Genomic DNA, 13,198 nt, shown 5'->3' on the forward strand with positions numbered 1-13,198 from the left:
CAAGTCCGACAAAAGAGACAGTATTGTTGTTGTTGTTATTGATTCAAACAAAAAATATCACATTCATAAAAAACAGATACAATTTCATTTGAATGTGCCATTCAATTAGAATAACAACTGGAAAGTAAATAAAAGAAAACACAATATATGAAAAAAATAAACGAAATGATGAAAAAGTATTCATAAATATATTCATCAACGGGCGTAAATTCACATTCTTTTGAAGTACCTCACCAAAAAAATAATATTAACAATAAATTCAGTGTTTTGTGCTCAGCGATATATAAAATATTTTTAAATAAAACGATCCACATTTATTTCTGGATAAATATACAGCTGTAAAATAAAGTTGTGTTTCTATATCAGATTAGCAGAAATTGCAGTTATCAATCAATCAATCAACCAATCAATCAATCAATCAATCCACTATTTCTGAGAAAAGCGTTTTTAGAATAAAAGCATGTTCAACGTTCAAGTCTAGTTTACTATTTTCAAAAATGGGTGGAATAGACTTTCTTCTACGATGTGATTTTGAATGCAATTCATTACTGGTCAAACTTTCTTCTTTCCATCAGCAGATCCTTCTCTATTGGAAGTTAATCCACAAACATCATTTTACACCTCATAATACTCCAGTTTGAAATACTGTAATAGATGCATATTGATAAGCATAAAATCTGTGTACACGGAGGAAAGGAAATCCAAGGGAATCTGGGCAATTTCTCATTTTATGGACGGTAATGGAATCTTGTTACAGCACAAAGGATTTTGTGAGAAATATCAAGTTCAATGTAATGTCAAGTGTTATGATAGATGGTTGAAAGTTATACCAATGTCTCTGAAATCAATGGTGAGAGAAGACATTAGGTACTCCAAGGTTTCTCCTAGTCTGAGGCCGCTCTGCATTGAAGGAATTGATTTCCGTGACTATAAATGCACCAACAAAGTTATTAGAAATATTCTATTAAAGGAATATTACCCGAACCCAGTAAGAAGAAAATATGTTGAAAGAATTTGGAGATGGAGAGGTTAAGAAAAATAAGGAAAAGTTATATCTCATTTCCTCTTCTTCTTCTTTATAGTGGATTTGTAAAAATTCCTTGTTTCTTTGTATATCTGTGTATTCTGAATTAAAAAACAAAAAAACGTTCAAGTCTAGTCATTTTGTATGACGTTTCATGCTTTTATTCTCGCGAGAAGAAGTGGTTACCAAGGTACCGGGCACGCAGCGTCCTCCAAAACTGTAAATGGCCCAGGCTGACCAATGAGGGGGAACCCGACCATACCAAAGTGGGATCATTTTAGGGGTGCGCTAACTGTCTATCCCAAATAAACTATAAAGTGAAATTAATTCAGCATTTCACAATCATTGAATCGACTGTCACTCCAACACATTAATCTATTCATGATTTTATATGTTGTACTGCGTTTCATATGCGTACATAACAAAGGCCAGCTATTTCTGACAGTGTGGTTGGAGTTCCTTCATGGTATCAGCCGCGCCAACATTGAAAGTTTTTGTGAAAGTGGACCATGGATATATTAAGAGAGCGTGGACTCGTTGACCAACGCTTCCCTGTATCTAGTATCTAGTAATACCCTTCTTCGACACACGAAAATAAATACACCCTCTTCCAAAAAAAGACGTAGACACAGGTGAGTAGGTCTTTTATAATGGAACTGGCCATGTGGAACAATAAATGGGGCTTTTGTTGTAACCGTTAGCGTAATGGCTGTAGGCTTTTAGCGATAGGCTGAGTGAAAAAAACAAAGATTTGAAATCCCTCCGCGGCCCCTTGCAGTTGGTTAAATATTTATTCGAATTATACAGTCGAGGTAGCTAAAGAAGCCAAAATAGGTTGTTTCTTTTATACACTGTTAACGTGACTTTTAAAGGCACTATTATTTCCATTTAGCAACAAAATATACTACCTTTTACTTTATTGTTCAAAGATTTCCGACATGCCCATGTACCGTTTTTTGTAGGGTAGCGTTAACGTCAGTGACTCAAACATTTTCTGTAAATGCACCAAGTCTGTAATCTCTCTGAGACCCCCTCCGTAATCCGCCGCAGAGATGATTTTACTGGGGAGGTGATGTTGGGAAATCGGGCCTGTTAGCTGGGATTCCCAGAAGAATGTAAAAAAGATCTGAGGTAACATGATGTCTGTTGCATAAAAAGAGGAAGTCCACCTCAGTACTACAGGATGTGAGTCTTGTCTGGTTTAAAGGTCACACAATGCTTCACGCTGTTTGGGTTTTGGAGCATTTACACCATGCATGGGGGAGGAAACGAGGAAAGCGTCTCTCGCCATCAGAGGCGGAAGTTGAGGTCTGAGATGTGCTGCTGTTGAATCAGATGCCCCTTCCTGTATTGAATCAGCAGGTTGAGTCTGGAGTCAGCTTAAAAATCATGAGTGTTCTCTTTTCTTCCTCTTTGCTGGGTGGTGAAAGGTCAGCTCCAGCTACAGAAACATGACCAAATAATCTGACTGAACGACATTCTGCTGAGCTACTGCGCCATCCTGTCACATGAAATATAACGTGAGAAAAGTAGACTACGTTTGCTTAATCATTGGTTCATGCTCATAATAGACCTGCAAAAGCTGTTCACTTTGGGCAACGGCAACAAACCCACCACCTTGTAATTTCCACTCGTAATCATTTCCAGGCCAGGAATGTGCATCCTGCAGGACTCAAGAAAAGTCAGTTAACTTCTCAGCGTGGAGTCATATTTTTTTTTTTGTATGGCCCCCTCAGTAACTGAGCGTTCATCTTGGGGGAAAAAAACAAGAAAAATAGTCGGCTGACCCTATTTCTTATATCCAAATGGAAAAAGCATGGAACTTTTCAAATGGTAATAACAGTGCGTGACAGAGTGCAAATAGCAGTGGTGCAGAACTGCCTACTGTTATTCACATTTGTCTTTTGAAGAATCCGCAGAGAATTAGTTTCTTTCATTTAGACAAGGGGAAACATCAAATGGATGAAGAGTAGGGCTTGGTGATGTCTGGAAAGAAGCTTATGGGGGGTTTGAAGACAGAGGCCCACCACAACCCACCAATGTCCTGTCCAGGGGATGTACTTTTTTACATCAGTGGTATCAAAGCAGGAGATGGGCTTCTGCTTATGTAATGCGCGTGTAAGATGTTGGCTGTATATACTCCCCTGGTAACAGAGCCTTTTGTCTAATTCAGGATCTTAGATTAGCTTGATCAGCAGCTTTGCCATTCTGGTGGGCAAAATCAATTTAAACTTCTCATTCTTCCAGTGGAACTGGAATTGTATTGGAATAAACATAAACATTTCATCCTTTCATTTTTAATTATTTTAATTTTTAATTTTTTTATTTTGGATATCGTAATATCGTGATATGACATAAGTGTTGTCTTTTCCTGGTTTTAAAGGCTGCATTACAGTAAAGTGATGCCATTTTCTGAACTTACCAGACTGTTGTAACTGTTCTATTATTTGCCTTTACCCACTTAGTCATTATATCCACATTACTGATGATTATTTATCAAAAATCTCATTGTGTAAATATTTTGTAAAAGCACCAATAGTCAACACTACAATATAGTTGCGGTATCGATATCGAGGTATTTGGTCCAAAATATTGTGATATTTGATTTTCTCCATATCGCCCAGCCCTAATCTGATCACAAGAAGACAGCTCTAAGTACGTCAGTTCACACTAGCCTTGCTTGCCAGACCATCCTCTACAGCGCTCCGTTAGACAACCTGCGTTGGCCGTCCAACGGTCCGGCAAAAAACCGCAGGAATCCATTAATTTTGAATGGGGGTAGTGCGTTTGGGCTGCAGCGGGATTTGCCGCAGGATGGACAAGCAAAACAACGCAGCGGGTCTGCGGCGAAAAGTTGAGACCGACTCAACTTTGTAGTCTCTGATGTTTGACTTCTTTAGTGCTGCGGCTCCAATAAGGAAGTAGCCTACTTCTTAAATGTCCGGGTTAAAAAAATAAGAATCAAGACATTTTGTGAAAAGATGATAAGATGTAATAAGATGTGTGCTAGTAGATTTTCTCCAGAAAGTCACCATGTTTGGGGTTTGGTTCATGATGTTTTCAGTCTCGGAGGATCTTTTTTTCTCTGTCCGCCCATCCTGTTGTTAACTTGTCGGTATTTTGATCCTAGCGGTGTGGATTTGGCTGGGGCAAAAATAAGGGAATCCTTTGTAATTAAGGACTACTGTAGATGTCAGTGGCTGTATTATTACAGTCTGTGCCTAACATAGGCTAACTGCCACAGACAGACACGCTGGAACATTTAATCTCAACTTTTACATCATCTTGCTGTGATGGCATGCATAATAGAGTAACTTACCACTGTATCTAATGCTAGTGATGTTCTCTGCTTTCTCTCAATTTAGAAGGTCTATGACACCAAACCTGTGATTAGCTGGAAAATACCCTGTTTTTCCTACCAAACCTACCATACCATTCATCACAAAGAATAGCCAGCAAATAATAGTTATGCTCCACTGTGGCTTATAATATTATAGCCAACATTATTGTTGAAAAACAACATATGAAAATGTGTTTTTCTTCGCAGACTGACCATTTTTAGAGTTTCCACTTCTAAAAGCATGAAGAAAATACATGTGCTATTTTGGTAGAGTTTCCCAAGGCGAGTAGGTCGTGTTGGTGTTTTGTGTTAGGTGCCATAGTCAAATCGCGCACTGCCCTTTGTTTCAGAACAAAAAGTGTTTAAGTGACTCAGAAGCTGTGTGGCTTCAGTTCTCACACTTAACTGTCTGGCTGCTGTGCGTTGTTTTGCTGACTGTGCCAAGTCCTGCTTGTCTATTGCTGTGTTTCTCTTCCTGTCTTCCTCTCTCTCGTTTCTTGCCTGTCTCCGTTTGGCTGCTGTCTGTCCTGTGGTTCTACCTGTATTTGGCCGATATTTCTGCAGTGACGTAGCTCTGTTTGCAGGTCATCTGCGCTGCCATGAGGTCATTTTTATGTTGGCATCGTTTTTCGCACCAGGCCGAGTAATCTTCTCCACTTGGCCAAAGTATACAACATAACCACACCAGACGTTGCAGACACACACACACACACACACACACACACACACACACACACACACACACACACACACACACACACACACACACACACACACACACACACACACACACACACAGCCACAGATACAATCTGGCATTATGCAACGCTGTTCAAAGCACTCATTTAATGTGGCTGAAATAGATTCTTTATGCATTCATGTGCATAGGTACCACATGTATGATATCACTGACACTAAATAAGCTGCACATCTGAATGCATAAGTACACTCATGAATGGGGGTGGAAGTATTGAGATCTTTTAGTTAAGTAAAAGTGGCAGTATCACACTATAAAAATACCAATTCATAATTTTATTTCAGCAAAGGTACATAAATTATCAGAAAAAAATGACCTAAAGTTATAATCCTCAAAAATTTCATCATATGAAACCCATTTTTTTTATGGTATTTATTCTGCCGTAGCCGTTAAATGAATTTACACTCATTAGTTACCATGTAGTTTACATTGTCAGTGGTGCAGTGCTGGATTCAGATCATGGCGTGTACATGCGCAAGGGATTCACAGGAAATGATGCATGCATGTACTAGAAGAAATTTGGAAGACAAGAACCGGCATGCTTTGGACATCATTTGTGCGCATGCGTTGTAAAATGACACAATCCAGAGAGCAGAACAACAAGCCCCAGGCATTTTCAAGAGAAACACATTTGTTTTCAGTACAAGTGTAGTTATTTAACCATGCAAATATGTGAGTTGCTCGCCTTCCTCCTGTTGTATTTAAAACGGAGTAACTGTGCAAAGTGTTTCCTGCCCTACAGTGATCAATAACGTGTTTATTATGAATTATGTGCTTATTGTTAGCACCGGTAATCACAGCTGTCCCAAAATGGACCAGAATTTAAAAGTTTCAACAGTAAAAGTTATGAGGCAGAGGAATGGCCCCTGTCCGTGTTTTATCTTATTATTGGATGATTATTACCATTGCATTAATGTGTAATTATTATTTTACCATGTAGCTAGTGAAGGTGGAACTAATTTGAACTATATTATACTGATGGGTGGTTTAAACAATGCATCGTGTGGCCGGGTTGACTCAGTGGGTAGAGCAGGCGCACATATACTGAGAGGTTTATGCCTCGACGCAGAGGTCCAGGGTTCGAATCCGACCTGTGATGTTTTCCTGCATGTCTTCCCCCTCTCTCCCCCTTTCTCACCTAGCTGTCCTATCAAATAAAGGCGGAAAAGCCCAAAAAAAAAAAATATTTAAAAATAAATAAATATAACCATATATATATATATATATATATATATATATATATATATATATATACACACACACACACACACACACACACACACACACACACACACACACACACACACACACACACACACACACACACACAGCATACTACAGCTGTCAAAGTACAATATTTCTCCCTGAAATGTAGTGAAGTAGAAGTATAAAATGGCATGACATCAAAGTACTCAAGCGAATACAAGTTACCTCGCACACCCATTGTTGCAGAGTCTTATATAGAGCACCAACTGTAATTAAACTAGGGAGGCTTATATCAGCCTTCATTGATAGTTGGACTTTAGTATTTCCTCTTGATATCAAGCTGTGACGTCTCACTTTGCAAGAGTGCAGTGTGCATTCTTGCTAGCCTCACAGTCAGGTTAAGCCCTCTCTGGCCTAAATATCCTAGACATTAGGAGTCATGTGGCTGGAGTTCCCTTCTGTCATTGGCTCTTGGGTGCTCCCAGTTTGGGCCAGTCTCCCCCTGAGGAATGAGGTCATTGTGACTCCTTGTCCTGGCAAGCTGTGTCTCTTGTCTGTACTGAACCCTGGAGGTCAGCAGCTCAGGACTTGCATGCAGATCCCTCACGTCTTGCGTGACTGAGTGAAGATGTGACCCGGAGACAAACTGACGGCGCTTTGCTCACTGAGAGGTAACCTAGAGAGGAAGACCTTGCATTAAGTTAGTGTCCTGCAGAAACCCTTTTTATCGTTTTGTTTTCAATGCAGTTGATGGCTGAACTGGTTTCCACCTGAAACGCAACACGTGTACATCAGTCTGACACTGATCTACTTACTTTGTTCTACTTTGTTGTCTGTGTTTGCCAGGTGAAGGAGCACAAGTGGTGTTTCTGTTTGCTGCTATTTATATAACCAACAGCCCACACACAGATTCAGTCATTAATCATATTGGGTCTGAGGCTGAAATCCAGACAGTTGAGACTGACTCAACGATGACTGCATACCAGTGTTTCCCATACATAGGTTCTACTTGGGTGTCCCCGCCCTGGTAGATCGAGATCCGCTGATGATGATAAAAAAAACTATATTGTGCAGCCCTCATACAGCGTCAACATTCACTTCAGCCTTGGCTATCCTTAGTAGTAGCATTTTGTTTGTGGTGTTGTGGCTTTTTGGATTAAAGGACAATTCCGGCGCAAAATTAACCTAGGGGTTAATAACATGTGTACCGAGTGGAGCGTTCTCTGGGACATGTTTTCATGCTAATCGAATGTGTCTCTAGCTTGAAACAACCTACCGCAAAACCGGTGGTTAGGTGCCAACGCTAGCTTTTGGGGCACTTGATAAATCACTATTTTACACAACTAACGAGGCTCAAAATGGCACCACACCTAAACGGTAGCATTATGAGGGTCCCTACATGTAAACCGAAGCATTGAGAACTTTGTGAGTGTACAGACAGTTTATCAAAAAGAGAGATTATAAAGACCGTAGCGTTCATGTTTACATTCAGACGCCATCTTAGAAAACAGTCATGAGCAGTCAAATCACAAACGCTGTGTTTGAGCTAGGGGTGGGAGATATTGACTAAAATGAATATCTCGTTGTTTTTTTCCCAATATCTCGATATCGATATTCAGACGATATTTTTGAAATCCTTCAAAGAAATGTGTGCAAACTGACAAAGAAGGTCCAGTTGGTCTTTTGACTTGCTGCATTTGACCTATTATTGTATAGAATTACTAGTACATAAAGATATGAGACATTATTGATTTAAACATGAACCAAGTTACTGTACTAAATATTTATTTTAATTTAGGGGTGGGCGATATGGACAAAAAATATCTATTTTTGCAGATTTTGACTAACGATAATTAGACGATATCCTTTAAAATTGTGTTTTTAAAAGTCTGAGTTACTTAATCACTGATTATAATAATGGGCACAATGTTGAATGAAAACAATTCTTATTTATTTTCTTTAAAATGTAAGTATTCAAGTAAAAACAATTTTAAAGACAAAATACTATACTACGTTGGATGTGACCTGACAGGCCCAGGTGAGGGAGAGGCGCAGTTCTGTGTGCTTTCTTGATGTTAGAGTATACATGGTCTAGTGTGTTCTTCCCTCTAGTAGCACAAGCTGCATGCTGGAAAAAGCTGGGGAGTACAGACTTTAAGGACGCCTTGTAAAAGTCCCCTACTATAATATGCATCCCCTCCAGGTGATCGCGCTGGAGTTAGTTCGCTATGGTAAGCAGTGAGCCAAACTTGTGCTAACGTTAGCATCGGGGGCTATGTAGACGGCAGTGTGCTGTTTCCGTGGTAAATAAAATGGCCTGTATATTACCGGCAGGGCTCCAGGTCAGGTGAGCCGTGCTGGACAACGATCCTGCGGTTGGTACTCCATTCATTCTGCACAAAAATGCAGTCCTCCACCTCTGGTCTTGCCGGAGTTATGTTCTCATCCTGCCGGTAGCTAGCTCGTCGTGCTAGATGCGGACAACAACCCACGCAGCGCCCGGTCTGGCTATGTCCTCCGGGATGTTATGAGCCGCCTGGAAGGCTCTCGTAACGGCTGTGTTGTATCGTAGTCCTATATTGATTAGTTCAGTGTGGCTGTACTTGTATAAATATACACCGACAGGAGAGCTAGTAGCCGCTGCACAATAGCGCGCCGCCATCTTTGTTGACATGAGTGAATGTGTAGCGTTCCCATGCCTGTTTTGAAGTGTTTTTTTTCTAAGTAATTTAAATACTCGATAATGTCAGTTTGCACATCGTTAACACAACAATGACAATATTATCGTAAACGATATATATCGCCCACCCCTAGTTTGAGCTATGTTACTGGTTACTGGTTGCACGGCGTTCGTGGTTCGATTGTTTAAACTTCATCTGTATCATCTAGTCTGGTTTATTTTAATATGTACATAGTTATTTCTTTCTAAATTATCTGTTAATGTTATGTAGTCATTGTTTTCAATAAATAGTTCATAAACCTTTGTTTGTTAGTTTATTACTGAGCGGCGCCGTCACATCCTGCGCCACCCACCACCACAAGTAAATTCTCAACCTGTGGGAAACACTGCGTACACAATATCCAATTTGATGACTTTGTGGTTGGCTTTGATACGTCACAAAGTGTGCGCTCATCGGTTTGTCTTCATTAATCCCAAACACACCCAGAATGTGTGAGCTCCAAACGGCATTTGAATATGTTTGCTCATGTACGTTTGGAGGATCTCCCTTGTCTGCCCCACCCTTCAAAGACAAACGACAACAGACTGGTAGCCAACATTTGTTTCTTCGTGCCCTTTTTTTTTTTTTTTTGGGCCATTCCCAGAAGGCCATGATTCCTCACTGCACGTGACAGTGACTCTGCCCTTTGCCTGTCATCAGCGCCTCTGGCTGTTTTGAGGTCGCTGTTTAGCAACATGCTTCTTGTTAACCATTATTTACCCTGCCCCCTCCACACTGGGCCCTCTGACCTAGTAACCAGAGAGCTCAAACAGACAGCTTTTTAATATGCCTGTGAGTGTGTTACAGATCCCAACTCTTGTGTCACATTGGTTATCACTTTTTCAATACTCTTCATGTAGCTGCAGACTGTCTGCAGAGTTGCATGTGAGGGTATTGCAGTACAAATAAATAGAGCAAAAGGTCAAGACGGTGTTATAAATTGCAGTGTTACGTGTTTGTTTTAGTTGCTTTCTCAAACTGAAACGAAGTTGTTTTTAGTTAGGGCCCGAGCGCCGACAGCGGCGAAGGCCCTATTGAAACTGAGGGAATTATTGTTTCTATTCTATTCTTTCTATTCTTTTTCCCGTCAAATGAATTGCCTTTTTGAGGGGCTTAACATATTCAAAAACTCACCAAATTTGGCGGTCGCATCAAGTCTGGTGAAAATCTACGTATTTTAAGGGTTTCGGGAATAGCCGCACAAAAATGGCACGCTAGCGCCCCCTAGAAAGTTAAAAGAATTGAGCCCCTGCAGTGCGTTTAACGTAGACTCACGAAACTTGGTACTCATATGTATCATGTCAAGATGTACAAAAAACTTCATTAGAGCCATACCCTAAACCCAACAGGAAGTCCGCCATTTTGAATTCAAAGTTCGAAATTAGTGCGATTTTGGCCATTTCCACATGTCGTACTTTAAAACAACTTCAGACTCGGTCTGTTCCATCTTAAGATGTTAAAGATGAAAAACTTTTCGTCATAGGGTGTGGCTGTGTGCGTTGCGCCGCCGAAACAGGAAGTGGGTGTAACTCGAGTGTACATTGTCCGATTACCTCGAAACTTTTCAGGATTCATAAGAGTCCTACCCTGAGGACAAATAAAGGCCGATATTTACTTAAAGTCATAGCGCCCCCTAGTGGCAACAGGAAGTAGGCCTAAAAGTCAAGGTGCTATACTTTAACGAACTCCTCCTACAGATTTCATCCGATGGACTTCAAACTTGGTCTGTACCATCCCAACACCGTAACGATGAAAAGTTATTAAAGAAAAACTTTTCATCAGACGGTGTGGGCGTGGCGTGGCGGCCATTTTGAGTGTTTAGCGATGAACAAAGAAGTTGTTGTAACTTGAGTGTACGTTGTCGTATCTGCCCGGAATTTCTCACGAATCACATGGGTCCAGGCCTGAGGACACCTACAGGCCAAAATTGACTTTTGGTGATAGCGCCCCCTGCTGGAAACAGGAAATGCGCCTTATATGACAAACATCATCTGATTTACATGAAACTTAGAATGTGTGGTCTACATGTGAAACTGAGCCGCCCCCTATACTTTAACCACGCCCACTTACTCAGGCCACGCCCCCTTTATAACATTTGAACTGTTTAAGGTAGAGTCTTGTGTGAGGTGTCATTGAACTCAGCAGAGACTTCATTCTTCATTGGTGATGGTTTGGCCCGCCCCCTATGTTCAAGCCACGCCCCCTTTCATACATGCTGACCCATCTAAGGTAGAGTCTTGTGTGAGGTATCATCAAAAAAAAATAAAAAAAAAATTTATTTTTTTTTATTTTTTTTTGTGTGCCCCCTCTTTTTTTTTGCCACCCCCTTTTTTTCAAAAAAAACAATATTATGAAGTGAGTTTTTTGTGAAGTATTATTGATTTGAACTCAGCGGGGAGTTCTCTTTTCATTGTTGACGATTTGCGGCGTCTGAGTAACCCAGAGGCGCGAGGTCCCGTCCATCGCTGCTCGCAGCTTTAATTAATACATACATTTTTTTAACCTGTGTATACCTTCAACACAACAATGTAATTCAGTCAGTGGTAGCATGTTTTCTCTTCAAAGTTTCAATGGACTACATTTATTGGGGCACTCCAATTGTACACAAGTTAAATTTTTCTGTCTCTAGCCCTTGGAAACAATGATAGTTGTAGTTGTCTTCTATTGCTTTTGGCTCCCTGGGTCAAAAAGAAAATCTCACTTTACCCTGGTACTTAAGTCTCTTCACTGGCTCCCTATTGTATATTAGATTCAGCTTAAAAATCATACACTTACGTACAGTATAGAGCTTTGCATGGGCAGGCTCCTGCGTATGTGGCTGCATATTGAATGCTTTGCCTCCTCACTTACAGTCTTCTGTTTCTGTGGATTCTTTTAAAAATCAGATAAAGCCGTATACCTGTTGAGACAGGCATTTTGTTGACCCGTATGCACCTGGACTGCACATTCAATAATATTGTGTAATACTGATTGTGTATTGTGTGTTCACATTCTACTTTGTGTTTGCCCCTGTAAAGCACTTTGTGACTTATGTCTGTGAAAATTGCTTTATGAATACATTTTACTTACTTCCTTTGGAGGGAGCTTTCAAGTTTAAAACGATAACCTTTATGATGTCATTGGTGTTATTTCAGATTGGATTTGAGACATTTTTAAAGAATAGTTCAGCGTTTTGGGAAATACTGTATGCTTATTTGAGTTCTTGTTGGGAGTTAGATGAGAAGGTTTGATACCACGCTCATGTCTGTAATAGTAAATATGAAGCTGCAGCTGGCTAACATCAATTACCTTTTGCATCTCATTTGTTTAATTTGTACAAGGAAAAAAAGTGTAAATGCAACAATTTGACGGTTTACGGTGGGTTATGTACCAGACTATTTCTTCTGGCACAATGGTCAAATAATTGTTCCAGCTTAAGTGCTGCTTTTCTTTGTCAATATGACACTTAATTAAATATCTTTTAGATTGTTGTTGAGACAAGGCAAGCAATTTCAAAATATCTCTTTGGGCTCTGGGAAATGGTGATGGGCATTTTCCATCATTTTCTGACATGTAGACCAAACTATTAATCGAGAAATGAACTGGTAAATCGATCAATAATGAAAATAATAACTAATTGCAGCCCTAATTATGGAAATTGTAGCATCAATCTAGTGTTTTTGCAGCTTGGCCCATACTAGAGATTACGGATTATGGACACATCTGGGTCTCCGCTGCTTCAATTTTGATCATTACACAAAACTCTAGTGAGTCCTACAACTTCATGGTAGTGCAATACCCCTTTTGATACAGAGTAGAAGTGGGCATTATGAATTAAATCTTCCAGGGTTAATGTAAATGTGAATTTTGCAGCATTGCTTGCACTCGAGTCGTACAAGCAAAGATATTAAAAGAACACCTGCCTCTGTGGGAACTGTATGGGGAAATCTCTACAGGACACATTTCTGTTATCTCATTGTATCGATCATCATTACGAATGCACCGAATCCAGATTTTTGGGGTTCGGCCTAATACCGAATCCACTGGTGAAGATTCTGCCTAATCCGAAACTGAATACCCAATCCTACTCCCATCCTCAGTCCATTAACACAGTAAACACATTAATGAAGTAAATAATGTCCACAGCCTCTAAAATAGTTAAATGTAACAAC

General features: G+C 40.1%; 1 protein-coding gene across 1 annotated transcript in view; it reads left to right on the forward strand.

Moving 5' to 3' along the window:
* Positions 1-1,529: 1,529 nt before the first annotated feature.
* The window catches only part of wu:fa11c10 (protein FAM110A), a 34,503-nt gene continuing 22,834 nt past the window's right edge, over positions 1,530-13,198 (forward strand). Inside the window, 1 exon segment of the mRNA XM_039801233.1 lies at positions 1,530-1,656. The gene's annotated coding sequence lies outside the window, so the exon portion shown is untranslated.

The sequence above is a fragment of the Perca fluviatilis genome, chromosome 5, assembly GCF_010015445.1.
Source record: "Perca fluviatilis chromosome 5, GENO_Pfluv_1.0, whole genome shotgun sequence".
Taxonomy (NCBI): domain Eukaryota; kingdom Metazoa; phylum Chordata; class Actinopteri; order Perciformes; family Percidae; genus Perca; species Perca fluviatilis.